Source organism: Harpia harpyja, chromosome 12 (assembly GCF_026419915.1).
Source record: "Harpia harpyja isolate bHarHar1 chromosome 12, bHarHar1 primary haplotype, whole genome shotgun sequence".
Classification (NCBI taxonomy): domain Eukaryota; kingdom Metazoa; phylum Chordata; class Aves; order Accipitriformes; family Accipitridae; genus Harpia; species Harpia harpyja.
Window position 1 is genome coordinate 17,831,465 of NC_068951.1, and position 14,470 is coordinate 17,845,934.

General features: G+C 69.0%; 22 non-coding genes across 22 annotated transcripts; all 22 read right to left on the reverse strand.

Annotated features, from left to right (window-relative positions):
• Positions 1–383: 383 nt before the first annotated feature.
• LOC128149704 (5S ribosomal RNA) lies at positions 384–502 on the reverse strand. Its single transcript, XR_008237763.1, has one exon. It is a non-coding gene; the product is annotated as a 5S ribosomal RNA (ribosomal RNA).
• A 542-nt stretch (positions 503–1,044) lies between these two features.
• LOC128149778 (5S ribosomal RNA) lies at positions 1,045–1,163 on the reverse strand. The gene has a single exon (XR_008237842.1). It is a non-coding gene; the product is annotated as a 5S ribosomal RNA (ribosomal RNA).
• Positions 1,164–1,706: 543 nt separating this feature from the next.
• LOC128149688 (5S ribosomal RNA) lies at positions 1,707–1,825 on the reverse strand. Its single transcript, XR_008237744.1, has one exon. It is a non-coding gene; the product is annotated as a 5S ribosomal RNA (ribosomal RNA).
• A 542-nt stretch (positions 1,826–2,367) lies between these two features.
• Positions 2,368–2,486, reverse strand: LOC128149781 (5S ribosomal RNA). Its single transcript, XR_008237844.1, has one exon. It is a non-coding gene; the product is annotated as a 5S ribosomal RNA (ribosomal RNA).
• Positions 2,487–3,028: 542 nt separating this feature from the next.
• Positions 3,029–3,147, reverse strand: LOC128149705 (5S ribosomal RNA). The gene has a single exon (XR_008237764.1). It is a non-coding gene; the product is annotated as a 5S ribosomal RNA (ribosomal RNA).
• A 543-nt stretch (positions 3,148–3,690) lies between these two features.
• On the reverse strand, positions 3,691–3,809 carry LOC128149782 (5S ribosomal RNA). Its single transcript, XR_008237845.1, has one exon. It is a non-coding gene; the product is annotated as a 5S ribosomal RNA (ribosomal RNA).
• A 543-nt stretch (positions 3,810–4,352) lies between these two features.
• LOC128149783 (5S ribosomal RNA) lies at positions 4,353–4,471 on the reverse strand. The gene has a single exon (XR_008237846.1). It is a non-coding gene; the product is annotated as a 5S ribosomal RNA (ribosomal RNA).
• A 543-nt stretch (positions 4,472–5,014) lies between these two features.
• Positions 5,015–5,133, reverse strand: LOC128149684 (5S ribosomal RNA). The gene has a single exon (XR_008237739.1). It is a non-coding gene; the product is annotated as a 5S ribosomal RNA (ribosomal RNA).
• A 543-nt stretch (positions 5,134–5,676) lies between these two features.
• LOC128149689 (5S ribosomal RNA) lies at positions 5,677–5,795 on the reverse strand. Its single transcript, XR_008237745.1, has one exon. It is a non-coding gene; the product is annotated as a 5S ribosomal RNA (ribosomal RNA).
• A 542-nt stretch (positions 5,796–6,337) lies between these two features.
• On the reverse strand, positions 6,338–6,456 carry LOC128149791 (5S ribosomal RNA). Its single transcript, XR_008237854.1, has one exon. It is a non-coding gene; the product is annotated as a 5S ribosomal RNA (ribosomal RNA).
• Positions 6,457–6,998: 542 nt separating this feature from the next.
• On the reverse strand, positions 6,999–7,117 carry LOC128149784 (5S ribosomal RNA). The gene has a single exon (XR_008237847.1). It is a non-coding gene; the product is annotated as a 5S ribosomal RNA (ribosomal RNA).
• Positions 7,118–7,659: 542 nt separating this feature from the next.
• On the reverse strand, positions 7,660–7,778 carry LOC128149785 (5S ribosomal RNA). The gene has a single exon (XR_008237848.1). It is a non-coding gene; the product is annotated as a 5S ribosomal RNA (ribosomal RNA).
• Positions 7,779–8,321: 543 nt separating this feature from the next.
• LOC128149786 (5S ribosomal RNA) lies at positions 8,322–8,440 on the reverse strand. The gene has a single exon (XR_008237849.1). It is a non-coding gene; the product is annotated as a 5S ribosomal RNA (ribosomal RNA).
• Positions 8,441–8,983: 543 nt separating this feature from the next.
• On the reverse strand, positions 8,984–9,102 carry LOC128149685 (5S ribosomal RNA). Its single transcript, XR_008237740.1, has one exon. It is a non-coding gene; the product is annotated as a 5S ribosomal RNA (ribosomal RNA).
• Positions 9,103–9,646: 544 nt separating this feature from the next.
• On the reverse strand, positions 9,647–9,765 carry LOC128149716 (5S ribosomal RNA). Its single transcript, XR_008237777.1, has one exon. It is a non-coding gene; the product is annotated as a 5S ribosomal RNA (ribosomal RNA).
• Positions 9,766–10,307: 542 nt separating this feature from the next.
• LOC128149686 (5S ribosomal RNA) lies at positions 10,308–10,426 on the reverse strand. Its single transcript, XR_008237741.1, has one exon. It is a non-coding gene; the product is annotated as a 5S ribosomal RNA (ribosomal RNA).
• Positions 10,427–10,969: 543 nt separating this feature from the next.
• Positions 10,970–11,088, reverse strand: LOC128149787 (5S ribosomal RNA). Its single transcript, XR_008237850.1, has one exon. It is a non-coding gene; the product is annotated as a 5S ribosomal RNA (ribosomal RNA).
• Positions 11,089–11,630: 542 nt separating this feature from the next.
• On the reverse strand, positions 11,631–11,749 carry LOC128149706 (5S ribosomal RNA). Its single transcript, XR_008237765.1, has one exon. It is a non-coding gene; the product is annotated as a 5S ribosomal RNA (ribosomal RNA).
• Positions 11,750–12,301: 552 nt separating this feature from the next.
• On the reverse strand, positions 12,302–12,420 carry LOC128149788 (5S ribosomal RNA). The gene has a single exon (XR_008237851.1). It is a non-coding gene; the product is annotated as a 5S ribosomal RNA (ribosomal RNA).
• A 546-nt stretch (positions 12,421–12,966) lies between these two features.
• On the reverse strand, positions 12,967–13,085 carry LOC128149697 (5S ribosomal RNA). The gene has a single exon (XR_008237754.1). It is a non-coding gene; the product is annotated as a 5S ribosomal RNA (ribosomal RNA).
• A 546-nt stretch (positions 13,086–13,631) lies between these two features.
• Positions 13,632–13,750, reverse strand: LOC128149789 (5S ribosomal RNA). The gene has a single exon (XR_008237852.1). It is a non-coding gene; the product is annotated as a 5S ribosomal RNA (ribosomal RNA).
• Positions 13,751–14,294: 544 nt separating this feature from the next.
• LOC128149790 (5S ribosomal RNA) lies at positions 14,295–14,413 on the reverse strand. The gene has a single exon (XR_008237853.1). It is a non-coding gene; the product is annotated as a 5S ribosomal RNA (ribosomal RNA).
• Positions 14,414–14,470: the final 57 nt, after the last annotated feature.

Genomic DNA, 14,470 nt, shown 5'->3' on the forward strand with positions numbered 1-14,470 from the left:
CCCGGCCCCGCAAACAGGCCCCTCGGGGTCACCGGCACCACGCTCACCACCCCACACTGCAGCCCCGCGGAGGGGGCAGCAGGCAACACCCACCCACACCTGCCTCCTACCACGACGACCCCCAGCATCACCTCTATGCATCCCCACGCGCACCTGCCCCCCCGCCCCACACCAAGTCCTCTCGCCTAACCACAACCACGCTCCCACCCCACGCTGCAGCCCCACCCACCCACAGAGCAGAGCGCCAGACAATCGCAAAGCACACAAGCCCACCACGACGACCCCCGACCTCACCCGCACACACCTGCCCCTCCGCAACAGCCCACCCGCACCACCGCGGCGAGAAAACAGGGGCTGCCCCGCGGCCCCCGCCAAGGGCAAAAAGCCTACAGCACCCGGTATTCCCAGGCGGTCTCCCATCCAAGTACTAACCGGGCCCGACCAGGCTTAGCTTCCGAGATCAGACGAGATCGGGCGTTCTCAGGGTGGTATGGCCGTAGGCAGCCCTGTCCCCCGCCAAGAGCCCTCTCGGGTGACCAGAACCACCTCCCACCCCACACTGCGGCCCCGACGACCCACGCAGAGCGGCGGCCACGCCTCTAGGACACACACCTGCCCCACCACCATGACCCCCGGCACCACCCGCTCACATCCCCACGCACCCCGGCCCCGCAAACAGGCCCCTCGGGGTCACCGGCACCACGCTCCCACCCCACACTGCAGCCCCGCGGAGGGGGCAGCAGGCAACACCCACCCACACCTGCCTCCTACCACGACGACCCCCAGCATCACCTCTATGCATCCCCACGCGCACCTGCCCCCCCGCCCCACACCAAGTCCTCTCGCCTAACCACAACCACGCTCCCACCCCACGCTGCAGCCCCACCCACCCACAGAGCAGAGCGCCAGACAACCGCAAAGCACACAAGCCCACCACGACGACCCCCGACCTCACCCGCACACACCTGCCCCTCCGCAACAGCCCACCCGCACCACCGCGGCGAGAAAACAGGGGCTGCCCCGCGGCCCCCGCCAAGGGCAAAAAGCCTACAGCACCCGGTATTCCCAGGCGGTCTCCCATCCAAGTACTAACCGGGCCCGACCCGGCTTAGCTTCCGAGATCAGACGAGATCGGGCGTTCTCAGGGTGGTATGGCCGTAGGCAGCCCTGTCCCCCGCCAAGAGCCCTCTCGGGTGACCAGAACCACGCTCCCACCCCACACTGCGGCCCCGACGACCCACGCAGAGCGGCGGCCACGCCTCTAGGACACACACCTGCCCCACCACCATGACCCCCGGCACCACCCGCTCACATCCCCACGCACCCCGGCCCCGCAAACAGGCCCCTCGGGGTCACCGGCACCACGCTCCCACCCCACACTGCAGCCCCGCGGAGGGGGCAGCAGGCAACACCCACCCACACCTGCCTCCTACCACGACGACCCCCAGCATCACCTCTATGCATCCCCACGCGCACCTGCCCCCCCGCCCCACACCAAGTCCTCTCGCCTAACCACAACCACGCTCCCACCCCACGCTGCAGCCCCACCCACCCACAGAGCAGAGCGCCAGACAACCGCAAAGCACACAAGCCCACCACGACGACCCCCGACCTCACCCGCACACACCTGCCCCTCCGCAACAGCCCACCCGCACCACCGCGGCGAGAAAACAGGGGCTGCCCCGCGGCCCCCGCCAAGGGCAAAAAGCCTACAGCACCCGGTATTCCCAGGCGGTCTCCCATCCAAGTACTAACCGGGCCCGACCCGGCTTAGCTTCCGAGATCAGACGAGATCGGGCGTTCTCAGGATGGTATGGCCGTAGGCAGCCCTGTCCCCGCCAAGAGCCCTCTCGGGTGAACAGAACCACGCTCCCACCCCACACTGCGGCCCCGACGACCCACGCAGAGCGGCGGCCACGCCTCTAGGACACACACCTGCCCCACCACCATGACCCCCGGCACCACCCGCTCACATCCCCACGCACCCCGGCCCCGCAAACAGGCCCCTCGGGGTCACCGGCACCACGCTCCCACCCCACACTGCAGCCCCGCGGAGGGGGCAGCAGGCAACACCCACCCACACCTGCCTCCTACCACGACGACCCCCAGCATCACCTCTATGCATCCCCACGCGCACCTGCCCCCCCGCCCCACACCAAGTCCTCTCGCCTAACCACAACCACGCTCCCACCCCACGCTGCAGCCCCACCCACCCACAGAGCAGAGCGCCAGACAATCGCAAAGCACACAAGCCCACCACGACGACCCCCGACCTCACCCGCACACACCTGCCCCTCCGCAACAGCCCACCCGCACCACCGCGGCGAGAAAACAGGGGCTGCCCCGCGGCCCCCGCCAAGGGCAAAAAGCCTACAGCACCCGGTATTCCCAGGCGGTCTCCCATCCAAGTACTAACCGGGCCCGACCCGGCTTAGCTTCCGAGATCAGACGAGATCGGGCGTTCTCAGGGTGGTATGGCCGTAGGCAGCCCTGTCCCCGCCAAGAGCCCTCTCGGGTGAACAGAACCACGCTCCCACCCCACACTGTGGCCCCGACGACCCACGCAGAGCGGCGGCCACGCCTCTAGGACACACACCTGCCCCACCACCATGACCCCCGGCACCACCCGCTCACATCCCCACGCACCCCGGCCCCGCAAACAGGCCCCTCGGGGTCACCGGCACCACGCTCCCACCCCACACTGCAGCCCCGCGGAGGGGGCAGCAGGCAACACCCACCCACACCTGCCTCCTACCACGACGACCCCCAGCATCACCTCTATGCATCCCCACGCGCACCTGCCCCCCCGCCCCACACCAAGTCCTCTCGCCTAACCACAACCACGCTCCCACCCCACGCTGCAGCCCCACCCACCCACAGAGCAGAGCGCCAGACAACCGCAAAGCACACAAGCCCACCACGACGACCCCCGACCTCACCCGCACACACCTGCCCCTCCGCAACAGCCCACCCGCACCACCGCGGCGAGAAAACAGGGGCTGCCCCGCGGCCCCCGCCAAGGGCAAAAAGCCTACAGCACCCGGTATTCCCAGGCGGTCTCCCATCCAAGTACTAACCGGGCCCGACCAGGCTTAGCTTCCGAGATCAGACGAGATCGGGCGTTCTCAGGGTGGTATGGCCGTAGGCAGCCCTGTCCCCCGCCAAGAGCCCTCTCGGGTGACCAGAACCACGCTCCCACCCCACACTGCGGCCCCGACGACCCACGCAGAGCGGCGGCCACGCCTCTAGGACACACACCTGCCCCACCACCATGACCCCCGGCACCACCCGCTCACATCCCCACGCACCCCGGCCCCGCAAACAGGCCCCTCGGGGTCACCGGCACCACGCTCCCACCCCACACTGCAGCCCCGCGGAGGGGGCAGCAGGCAACACCCACCCACACCTGCCTCCTACCACGACGACCCCCAGCATCACCTCTATGCATCCCCACGCGCACCTGCCCCCCCGCCCCACACCAAGTCCTCTCGCCTAACCACAACCACGCTCCCACCCCACGCTGCAGCCCCACCCACCCACAGAGCAGAGCGCCAGACAACCGCAAAGCACACAAGCCCACCACGACGACCCCCGACCTCACCCGCACACACCTGCCCCTCCGCAACAGCCCACCCGCACCACCGCGGCGAGAAAACAGGGGCTGCCCCGCGGCCCCCGCCAAGGGCAAAAAGCCTACAGCACCCGGTATTCCCAGGCGGTCTCCCATCCAAGTACTAACCGGGCCCGACCCGGCTTAGCTTCCGAGATCAGACGAGATCGGGCGTTCTCAGGGTGGTATGGCCGTAGGCAGCCCTGTCCCCCGCCAAGAGCCCTCTCGGGTGAACAGAACCACGCTCCCACCCCACACTGCGGCCCCGACGACCCACGCAGAGCGGCGGCCACGCCTCTAGGACACACACCTGCCCCACCACCATGACCCCCGGCACCACCCGCTCACATCCCCACGCACCCCGGCCCCGCAAACAGGCCCCTCGGGGTCACCGGCACCACGCTCCCACCCCACACTGCAGCCCCGCGGAGGGGGCAGCAGGCAACACCCACCCACACCTGCCTCCTACCACGACGACCCCCAGCATCACCTCTATGCATCCCCACGCGCACCTGCCCCCCCGCCCCACACCAAGTCCTCTCGCCTAACCACAACCACGCTCCCACCCCACGCTGCAGCCCCACCCACCCACAGAGCAGAGCGCCAGACAACCGCAAAGCACACAAGCCCACCACGACGACCCCCGACCTCACCCGCACACACCTGCCCCTCCGCAACAGCCCACCCGCACCACCGCGGCGAGAAAACAGGGGCTGCCCCGCGGCCCCCGCCAAGGGCAAAAAGCCTACAGCACCCGGTATTCCCAGGCGGTCTCCCATCCAAGTACTAACCGGGCCCGACCCGGCTTAGCTTCCGAGATCAGACGAGATCGGGCGTTCTCAGGGTGGTATGGCCGTAGGCAGCCCTGTCCCCCGCCAAGAGCCCTCTCGGGTGACCAGAACCACGCTCCCACCCCACACTGCGGCCCCGACGACCCACGCAGAGCGGCGGCCACGCCTCTAGGACACACACCTGCCCCACCACCATGACCCCCGGCACCACCCGCTCACATCCCCACGCACCCCGGCCCCGCAAACAGGCCCCTCGGGGTCACCGGCACCACGCTCCCACCCCACACTGCAGCCCCGCGGAGGGGGCAGCAGGCAACACCCACCCACACCTGCCTCCTACCACGACGACCCCCAGCATCACCTCTATGCATCCCCACGCGCACCTGCCCCCCCGCCCCACACCAAGTCCTCTCGCCTAACCACAACCACGCTCCCACCCCACGCTGCAGCCCCACCCACCCACAGAGCAGAGCGCCAGACAACCGCAAAGCACACAAGCCCACCACGACGACCCCCGACCTCACCCGCACACACCTGCCCCTCCGCAACAGCCCACCCGCACCACCGCGGCGAGAAAACAGGGGCTGCCCCGCGGCCCCCGCCAAGGGCAAAAAGCCTACAGCACCCGGTATTCCCAGGCGGTCTCCCATCCAAGTACTAACCGGACCCGACCCTGCTTAGCTTCCGAGATCAGACGAGATCGGGCGTTCTCAGGGTGGTATGACCGTAGGCAGCCCTGTCCCCCGCCAAGAGCCCTCTCGGGTGACCAGAACCACGCTCCCACCCCACACTGCGGCCCCGACGACCCACGCAGAGCGGCGGCCACGCCTCTAGGACACACACCTGCCCCACCACCATGACCCCCGGCACCACCCGCTCACATCCCCACGCACCCCGGCCCCGCAAACAGGCCCCTCGGGGTCACCGGCACCACGCTCCCACCCCACACTGCAGCCCCGCGGAGGGGGCAGCAGGCAACACCCACCCACACCTGCCTCCTACCACGACGACCCCCAGCATCACCTCTATGCATCCCCACGCGCACCTGCCCCCCCGCCCCACACCAAGTCCTCTCGCCTAACCACAACCACGCTCCCACCCCACGCTGCAGCCCCACCCACCCACAGAGCAGAGCGCCAGACAACCGCAAAGCACACAAGCCCACCACGACGACCCCCGACCTCACCCGCACACACCTGCCCCTCCGCAACAGCCCACCCGCACCACCGCGGCGAGAAAACAGGGGCTGCCCCGCGGCCCCCGCCAAGGGCAAAAAGCCTACAGCACCCGGTATTCCCAGGCGGTCTCCCATCCAAGTACTAACCGGGCCCGACCCGGCTTAGCTTCCGAGATCAGACGAGATCGGGCGTTCTCAGGATGGTATGGCCGTAGGCAGCCCTGTCCCCGCCAAGAGCCCTCTCGGGTGAACAGAACCACGCTCCCACCCCACACTGCGGCCCCGACGACCCACGCAGAGCGGCGGCCACGCCTCTAGGACACACACCTGCCCCACCACCATGACCCCCGGCACCACCCGCTCACATCCCCACGCACCCCGGCCCCGCAAACAGGCCCCTCGGGGTCACCGGCACCACGCTCCCACCCCACACTGCAGCCCCGCGGAGGGGGCAGCAGGCAACACCCACCCACACCTGCCTCCTACCACGACGACCCCCAGCATCACCTCTATGCATCCCCACGCGCACCTGCCCCCCCGCCCCACACCAAGTCCTCTCGCCTAACCACAACCACGCTCCCACCCCACGCTGCAGCCCCACCCACCCACAGAGCAGAGCGCCAGACAACCGCAAAGCACACAAGCCCACCACGACGACCCCCGACCTCACCCGCACACACCTGCCCCTCCGCAACAGCCCACCCGCACCACCGCGGCGAGAAAACAGGGGCTGCCCCGCGGCCCCCGCCAAGGGCAAAAAGCCTACAGCACCCGGTATTCCCAGGCGGTCTCCCATCCAAGTACTAACCGGGCCCGACCCTGCTTAGCTTCCGAGATCAGACGAGATCGGGCGTTCTCAGGGTGGTATGGCCGTAGGCAGCCCTGTCCCCACCAAGAGCCCTCTCGGGTGACCAGAACCACGCTCCCACCCCACACTGCGGCCCCGACGACCCACGCAGAGCGGCGGCCACGCCTCTAGGACACACACCTGCCCCACCACCATGACCCCCGGCACCACCCGCTCACATCCCCACGCACCCCGGCCCCGCAAACAGGCCCCTCGGGGTCACCGGCACCACGCTCCCACCCCACACTGCAGCCCCGCGGAGGGGGCAGCAGGCAACACCCACCCACACCTGCCTCCTACCACGACGACCCCCAGCATCACCTCTATGCATCCCCACGCGCACCTGCCCCCCCGCCCCACACCAAGTCCTCTCGCCTAACCACAACCACGCTCCCACCCCACGCTGCAGCCCCACCCACCCACAGAGCAGAGCGCCAGACAATCGCAAAGCACACAAGCCCACCACGACGACCCCCGACCTCACCCGCACACACCTGCCCCTCCGCAACAGCCCACCCGCACCACCGCGGCGAGAAAACAGGGGCTGCCCCGCGGCCCCCGCCAAGGGCAAAAAGCCTACAGCACCCGGTATTCCCAGGCGGTCTCCCATCCAAGTACTAACCGGGCCCGACCCGGCTTAGCTTCCGAGATCAGACGAGATCGGGCGTTCTCAGGGTGGTATGGCCGTAGGCAGCCCTGTCCCCGCCAAGAGCCCTCTCGGGTGAACAGAACCACGCTCCCACCCCACACTGTGGCCCCGACGACCCACGCAGAGCGGCGGCCACGCCTCTAGGACACACACCTGCCCCACCACCATGACCCCCGGCACCACCCGCTCACATCCCCACGCACCCCGGCCCCGCAAACAGGCCCCTCGGGGTCACCGGCACCACGCTCCCACCCCACACTGCAGCCCCGCGGAGGGGGCAGCAGGCAACACCCACCCACACCTGCCTCCTACCACGACGACCCCCAGCATCACCTCTATGCATCCCCACGCGCACCTGCCCCCCCGCCCCACACCAAGTCCTCTCGCCTAACCACAACCACGCTCCCACCCCACGCTGCAGCCCCACCCACCCACAGAGCAGAGCGCCAGACAACCGCAAAGCACACAAGCCCACCACGACGACCCCCGACCTCACCCGCACACACCTGCCCCTCCGCAACAGCCCACCCGCACCACCGCGGCGAGAAAACAGGGGCTGCCCCGCGGCCCCCGCCAAGGGCAAAAAGCCTACAGCACCCGGTATTCCCAGGCGGTCTCCCATCCAAGTACTAACCGGGCCCGACCCGGCTTAGCTTCCGAGATCAGACGAGATCGGGCGTTCTCAGGGTGGTATGGCCGTAGGCAGCCCTGTCCCCCGCCAAGAGCCCTCTCGGGTGAACAGAACCACGCTCCCACCCCACACTGCGGCCCCGACGACCCACGCAGAGCGGCGGCCACGCCTCTAGGACACACACCTGCCCCACCACCATGACCCCCGGCACCACCCGCTCACATCCCCACGCACCCCGGCCCCGCAAACAGGCCCCTCGGGGTCACCGGCACCACGCTCCCACCCCACACTGCAGCCCCGCGGAGGGGGCAGCAGGCAACACCCACCCACACCTGCCTCCTACCACGACGACCCCCAGCATCACCTCTATGCATCCCCACGCGCACCTGCCCCCCCGCCCCACACCAAGTCCTCTCGCCTAACCACAACCACGCTCCCACCCCACGCTGCAGCCCCACCCACCCACAGAGCAGAGCGCCAGACAACCGCAAAGCACACAAGCCCACCACGACGACCCCCGACCTCACCCGCACACACCTGCCCCTCCGCAACAGCCCACCCGCACCACCGCGGCGAGAAAACAGGGGCTGCCCCGCGGCCCCCGCCAAGGGCAAAAAGCCTACAGCACCCGGTATTCCCAGGCGGTCTCCCATCCAAGTACTAACCGGGCCCGACCCGGCTTAGCTTCCGAGATCAGACGAGATCGGGCGTTCTCAGGGTGGTATGGCCGTAGGCAGCCCTGTCCCCCGCCAAGAGCCCTCTCGGGTGAACAGAACCACGCTCCCACCCCACACTGCGGCCCCGACGACCCACGCAGAGCGGCGGCCACGCCTCTAGGACACACACCTGCCCCACCACCATGACCCCCGGCACCACCCGCTCACATCCCCACGCACCCCGGCCCCGCAAACAGGCCCCTCGGGGTCACCGGCACCACGCTCCCACCCCACACTGCAGCCCCGCGGAGGGGGCAGCAGGCAACACCCACCCACACCTGCCTCCTACCACGACGACCCCCAGCATCACCTCTATGCATCCCCACGCGCACCTGCCCCCCCGCCCCACACCAAGTCCTCTCGCCTAACCACAACCACGCTCCCACCCCACGCTGCAGCCCCACCCACCCACAGAGCAGAGCGCCAGACAACCGCAAAGCACACAAGCCCACCACGACGACCCCCGACCTCACCCGCACACACCTGCCCCTCCGCAACAGCCCACCCGCACCACCGCGGCGAGAAAACAGGGGCTGCCCCGCGGCCCCCGCCAAGGGCAAAAAGCCTACAGCACCCGGTATTCCCAGGCGGTCTCCCATCCAAGTACTAACCGGACCCGACCCTGCTTAGCTTCCGAGATCAGACGAGATCGGGCATTCTCAGGGTGGTATGGCCGTAGGCAGCCCTGTCCCCCGCCAAGAGCCCTCTCGGGTGACCAGAACCACGCTCCCACCCCACACTGCGGCCCCGACGACCCACGCAGAGCGGCGGCCACGCCTCTAGGACACACACCTGCCCCACCACCATGACCCCCGGCACCACCCGCTCACATCCCCACGCACCCCGGCCCCGCAAACAGGCCCCTCGGGGTCACCGGCACCACGCTCCCACCCCACACTGCAGCCCCGCGGAGGGGGCAGCAGGCAACACCCACCCACACCTGTCTCCTACCACGACGACCCCCAGCATCACCTCTATGCATCCCCACGCGCACCTGCCCCCCCCGCCCCACACCAAGTCCTCTCGCCTAACCACAACCACGCTCCCACCCCACGCTGCAGCCCCACCCACCCACAGAGCAGAGCGCCAGACAACCGCAAAGCACACAAGCCCACCACGACGACCCCCGACCTCACCCGCACACACCTGCCCCTCCGCAACAGCCCACCCGCACCACCGCGGCGAGAAAACAGGGGCTGCCCCGCGGCCCCCGCCAAGGGCAAAAAGCCTACAGCACCCGGTATTCCCAGGCGGTCTCCCATCCAAGTACTAACCGGGCCCGACCAGGCTTAGCTTCCGAGATCAGACGAGATCGGGCGTTCTCAGGATGGTATGGCCGTAGGCAGCCCTGTCCCCGCCAAGAGCCCTCTCGGGTGAACAGAACCACGCTCCCACCCCACACTGCGGCCCCGACGACCCACGCAGAGCGGCGGCCACGCCTCTAGGACACACACCTGCCCCACCACCATGACCCCCGGCACCACCCGCTCACATCCCCACGCACCCCGGCCCCGCAAACAGGCCCCTCGGGGTCACCGGCACCACGCTCCCACCCCACACTGCAGCCCCGCGGAGGGGGCAGCAGGCAACACCCACCCACACCTGCCTCCTACCACGACGACCCCCAGCATCACCTCTATGCATCCCCACGCGCACCTGCCCCCCCGCCCCACACCAAGTCCTCTCGCCTAACCACAACCACGCTCCCACCCCACGCTGCAGCCCCACCCACCCACAGAGCAGAGCGCCAGACAACCGCAAAGCACACAAGCCCACCACGACGACCCCCGACCTCACCCGCACACACCTGCCCCTCCGCAACAGCCCACCCGCACCACCGCGGCGAGAAAACAGGGGCTGCCCCGCGGCCCCCGCCAAGGGCAAAAAGCCTACAGCACCCGGTATTCCCAGGCGGTCTCCCATCCAAGTACTAACCGGGCCCGACCCTGCTTAGCTTCCGAGATCAGACGAGATCGGGCGTTCTCAGGGTGGTATGGCCGTAGGCAGCCCTGTCCCCACCAAGAGCCCTCTCGGGTGACCAGAACCACGCTCCCACCCCACACTGCGGCCCCGACGACCCACGCAGAGCGGCGGCCACGCCTCTAGGACACACACCTGCCCCACCACCATGACCCCCGGCACCACCCGCTCACATCCCCACGCACCCCGGCCCCGCAAACAGGCCCCTCGGGGTCACCGGCACCACGCTCCCACCCCACACTGCAGCCCCGCGGAGGGGGCAGCAGGCAACACCCACCCACCACCTGCCTCCTACCACGACGACCCCCAGCATCACCTCTATGCATCCCCACGCGCACCTGCCCCCCCGCCCCACACCAAGTCCTCTCGCCTAACCACAACCACGCTCCCACCCCACGCTGCAGCCCCACCCACCCACAGAGCAGAGCGCCAGACAATCGCAAAGCACACAAGCCCACCACGACGACCCCCGACCTCACCCGCACACACCTGCCCCTCCGCAACAGCCCACCCGCACCACCGCGGCGAGAAAACAGGGGCTGCCCCGCGGCCCCCGCCAAGGGCAAAAAGCCTACAGCACCCGGTATTCCCAGGCGGTCTCCCATCCAAGTACTAACCGGGCCCGACCCGGCTTAGCTTCCGAGATCAGACGAGATCGGGCGTTCTCAGGGTGGTATGGCCGTAGGCAGCCCTGTCCCCGCCAAGAGCCCTCTCGGGTGAACAGAACCACGCTCCCACCCCACACTGTGGCCCCGACGACCCACGCAGAGCGGCGGCCACGCCTCTAGGACACACACCTGCCCCACCACCATGACCCCCGGCACCACCCGCTCACATCCCCACGCACCCCGGCCCCGCAAACAGGCCCCTCGGGGTCACCGGCACCACGCTCCCACCCCACACTGCAGCCCCGCGGAGGGGGCAGCAGGCAACACCCACCCACACCTGCCTCCTACCACGACGACCCCCAGCATCACCTCTATGCATCCCCACGCGCACCTGCCCCCCCGCCCCACACCAAGTCCTCTCGCCTAACCACAACCACGCTCCCACCCCACGCTGCAGCCCCACCCACCCACAGAGCAGAGCGCCAGACAACCGCAAAGCACACAAGCCCACCACGACGACCCCCGACCTCACCCGCACACACCTGCCCCTCCGCAACAGCCCACCCGCACCACCGCGGCGAGAAAACAGGGGCTGCCCCGCGGCCCCCGCCAAGGGCAAAAAGCCTACAGCACCCGGTATTCCCAGGCGGTCTCCCATCCAAGTACTAACCGGGCCCGACCAGGCTTAGCTTCCGAGATCAGACGAGATCGGGCGTTCTCAGGGTGGTATGGCCGTAGGCAGCCCTGTCCCCCGCCAAGAGCCCTCTCGGGTGACCAGAACCACGCTCCCACCCCACCACACTGCGGCCCCGACGACCCACGCAGAGCGGCGGCCACGCCTCTAGGACACACACCTGCCCCACCACCATGACCCCCGGCACCACCCGCTCACATCCCCACGCACCCCGGCCCCGCAAACAGGCCCCTCGGGGTCACCGGCACCACGCTCCCACCCCACACTGCAGCCCCGCGGAGGGGGCAGCAGGCAACACCCACCCACACCTGCCTCCTACCACGACGACCCCCAGCATCACCTCTATGCATCCCCACGCGCACCTGCCCCCCCGCCCCACACCAAGTCCTCTCGCCTAACCACAACCACGCTCCCACCCCACGCTGCAGCCCCACCCACCCACAGAGCAGAGCGCCAGACAACCGCAAAGCACACAAGCCCACCACGACGACCCCCGACCTCACCCGCACACACCTGCCCCTCCGCAACAGCCCACCCGCACCACCGCGGCGAGAAAACAGGGGCTGCCCCGCGGCCGCGGCCCCCGCCAAGGGCAAAAAGCCTACAGCACCCGGTATTCCCAGGCGGTCTCCCATCCAAGTACTAACCGGGCCCGACCCGGCTTAGCTTCCGAGATCAGACGAGATCGGGCGTTCTCAGGGTGGTATGGCCGTAGGCAGCCCTGTCCCCCGCCAAGAGCCCTCTCGGGTGAACAGAACCACGCTCCCACCCCACACTGCGGCCCCCGACGACCCACGCAGAGCGGCGGCCACGCCTCTAGGACACACACCTGCCCCACCACCATGACCCCCGGCACCACCCGCTCACATCCCCACGCACCCCCGGCCCCGCAAACAGGCCCCTCGGGGTCACCGGCACCACGCTCCCACCCCACACTGCAGCCCCCGCGGAGGGGGCAGCAGGCAACACCCACCCACACCTGCCTCCTACCACGACGACCCCCAGCATCACCTCTATGCATCCCCACGCGCACCTGCCCCCCCGCCCCACACCAAGTCCTCTCGCCTAACCACAACCACGCTCCCACCCCACGCTGCAGCCCCACCCACCCACAGAGCAGAGCGCCAGACAACCGCAAAGCACACAAGCCCACCACGACGACCCCCGACCTCACCCGCACACACCTGCCCCTCCGCAACAGCCCACCCGCACCACCGCGGCGAGAAAACAGGGGCTGCCCCGCGGCCCCCGCCAAGGGCAAAAAGCCTACAGCACCCGGTATTCCCAGGCGGTCTCCCATCCAAGTACTAACCGGGCCCGACCCTGCTTAGCTTCCGAGATCAGACGAGATCGGGCGTTCTCAGGGTGGTATGGCCGTAGGCAGCCCTGTCCCCCGCCAAGAGCCCTCTCGGGTGAACAGAACCACGCTCCCACCCCACACTGCGGCCCCCGACGACCCACGCAGAGCGGCGGCCACGCCTCTAGGACACACACCTGCCCCACCACCATGACCCCCGGCACCACCCGCTCACATCCCCACGCACCCCGGCCCCGCAAACAGGCCCCTCGGGGTCACCGGCACCACGCTCCCACCCCACACTGCAGCCCCGCGGAGGGGGCAGCAGGCAACACCCACCCACACCTGCCTCCTACCACGACGACCCCCAGCATCACCTCTATGCATCCCCACGCGCACCTGCCCCCCCCGCCCCACACCAAGTCCTCTCGCCTAACCACAACCACGCTCCCACCCCACGCTGCAGCCCCACCCACCCACAGAGCAGAGCGCCAGACAACCGCAAAGCACACAAGCCCACCACGACGACCCCCGACCTCACCCGCACACACCTGCCCCTCCGCAACAGCCCACCCGCACCACCGCGGCGAGAAAACAGGGGCTGCCCCGCGGCCCCCGCCAAGGGCAAAAAAGCCTACAGCACCCGGTATTCCCAGGCGGTCTCCCATCCAAGTACTAACCGGGCCCGACCCGGCTTAGCTTCCGAGATCAGACGAGATCGGGCGTTCTCAGGGTGGTATGGCCGTAGGCAGCCCTGTCCCCCGCCAAGAGCCCTCTCGGGTGACCAGAACCACGCTCCCACCCCACACTGCGGCCCCGACGACCCACGCAGAGCGGCGGCCACGCCTCTAGGACACACACCTGCCCCACCACCATGACCCCCGGCACCACCCGCTTCACATCCCCACGCACCCCGGCCCCGCAAACAGGCCCCTCGGGGTCACCGGCACCACGCTCCCACCCCACACTGCAGCCCCGCGGAGGGGGCAGCAGGCAACACCCACCCACACCTGCCTCCTACCACGACGACCCCCAGCATCACCTCTATGCATCCCCACGCGCACCTGCCCCCCTGCCCCACACCAAGTCCTCTCGCCTAACCACAACCACGCTCCCACCCCACGCTGCAGCCCCACCCACCCACAGAGCAGAGCGCCAGACAACCGCAAAGCACACAAGCCCACCACGACGACCCCCGACCTCACCCGCACACACCTGCCCCTCCGCAACAGCCCACCCGCACCACCGCGGCGAGAAAACAGGGGCTGCCCCGCGGCCCCCGCCAAGGGCAAAAAGCCTACAGCACCCGGTATTCCCAGGCGGTCTCCCATCCAAGTACTAACCGGGCCCGACCCGGCTTAGCTTCCGAGATCAGACGAGATCGGGCGTTCTCAGGGTGGTATGGCCGTAGGCAGCCCTGTCCCCCGCCAAGAGCCCTCTCGGGTGAACAGAACCACGCTCCCACCCCAC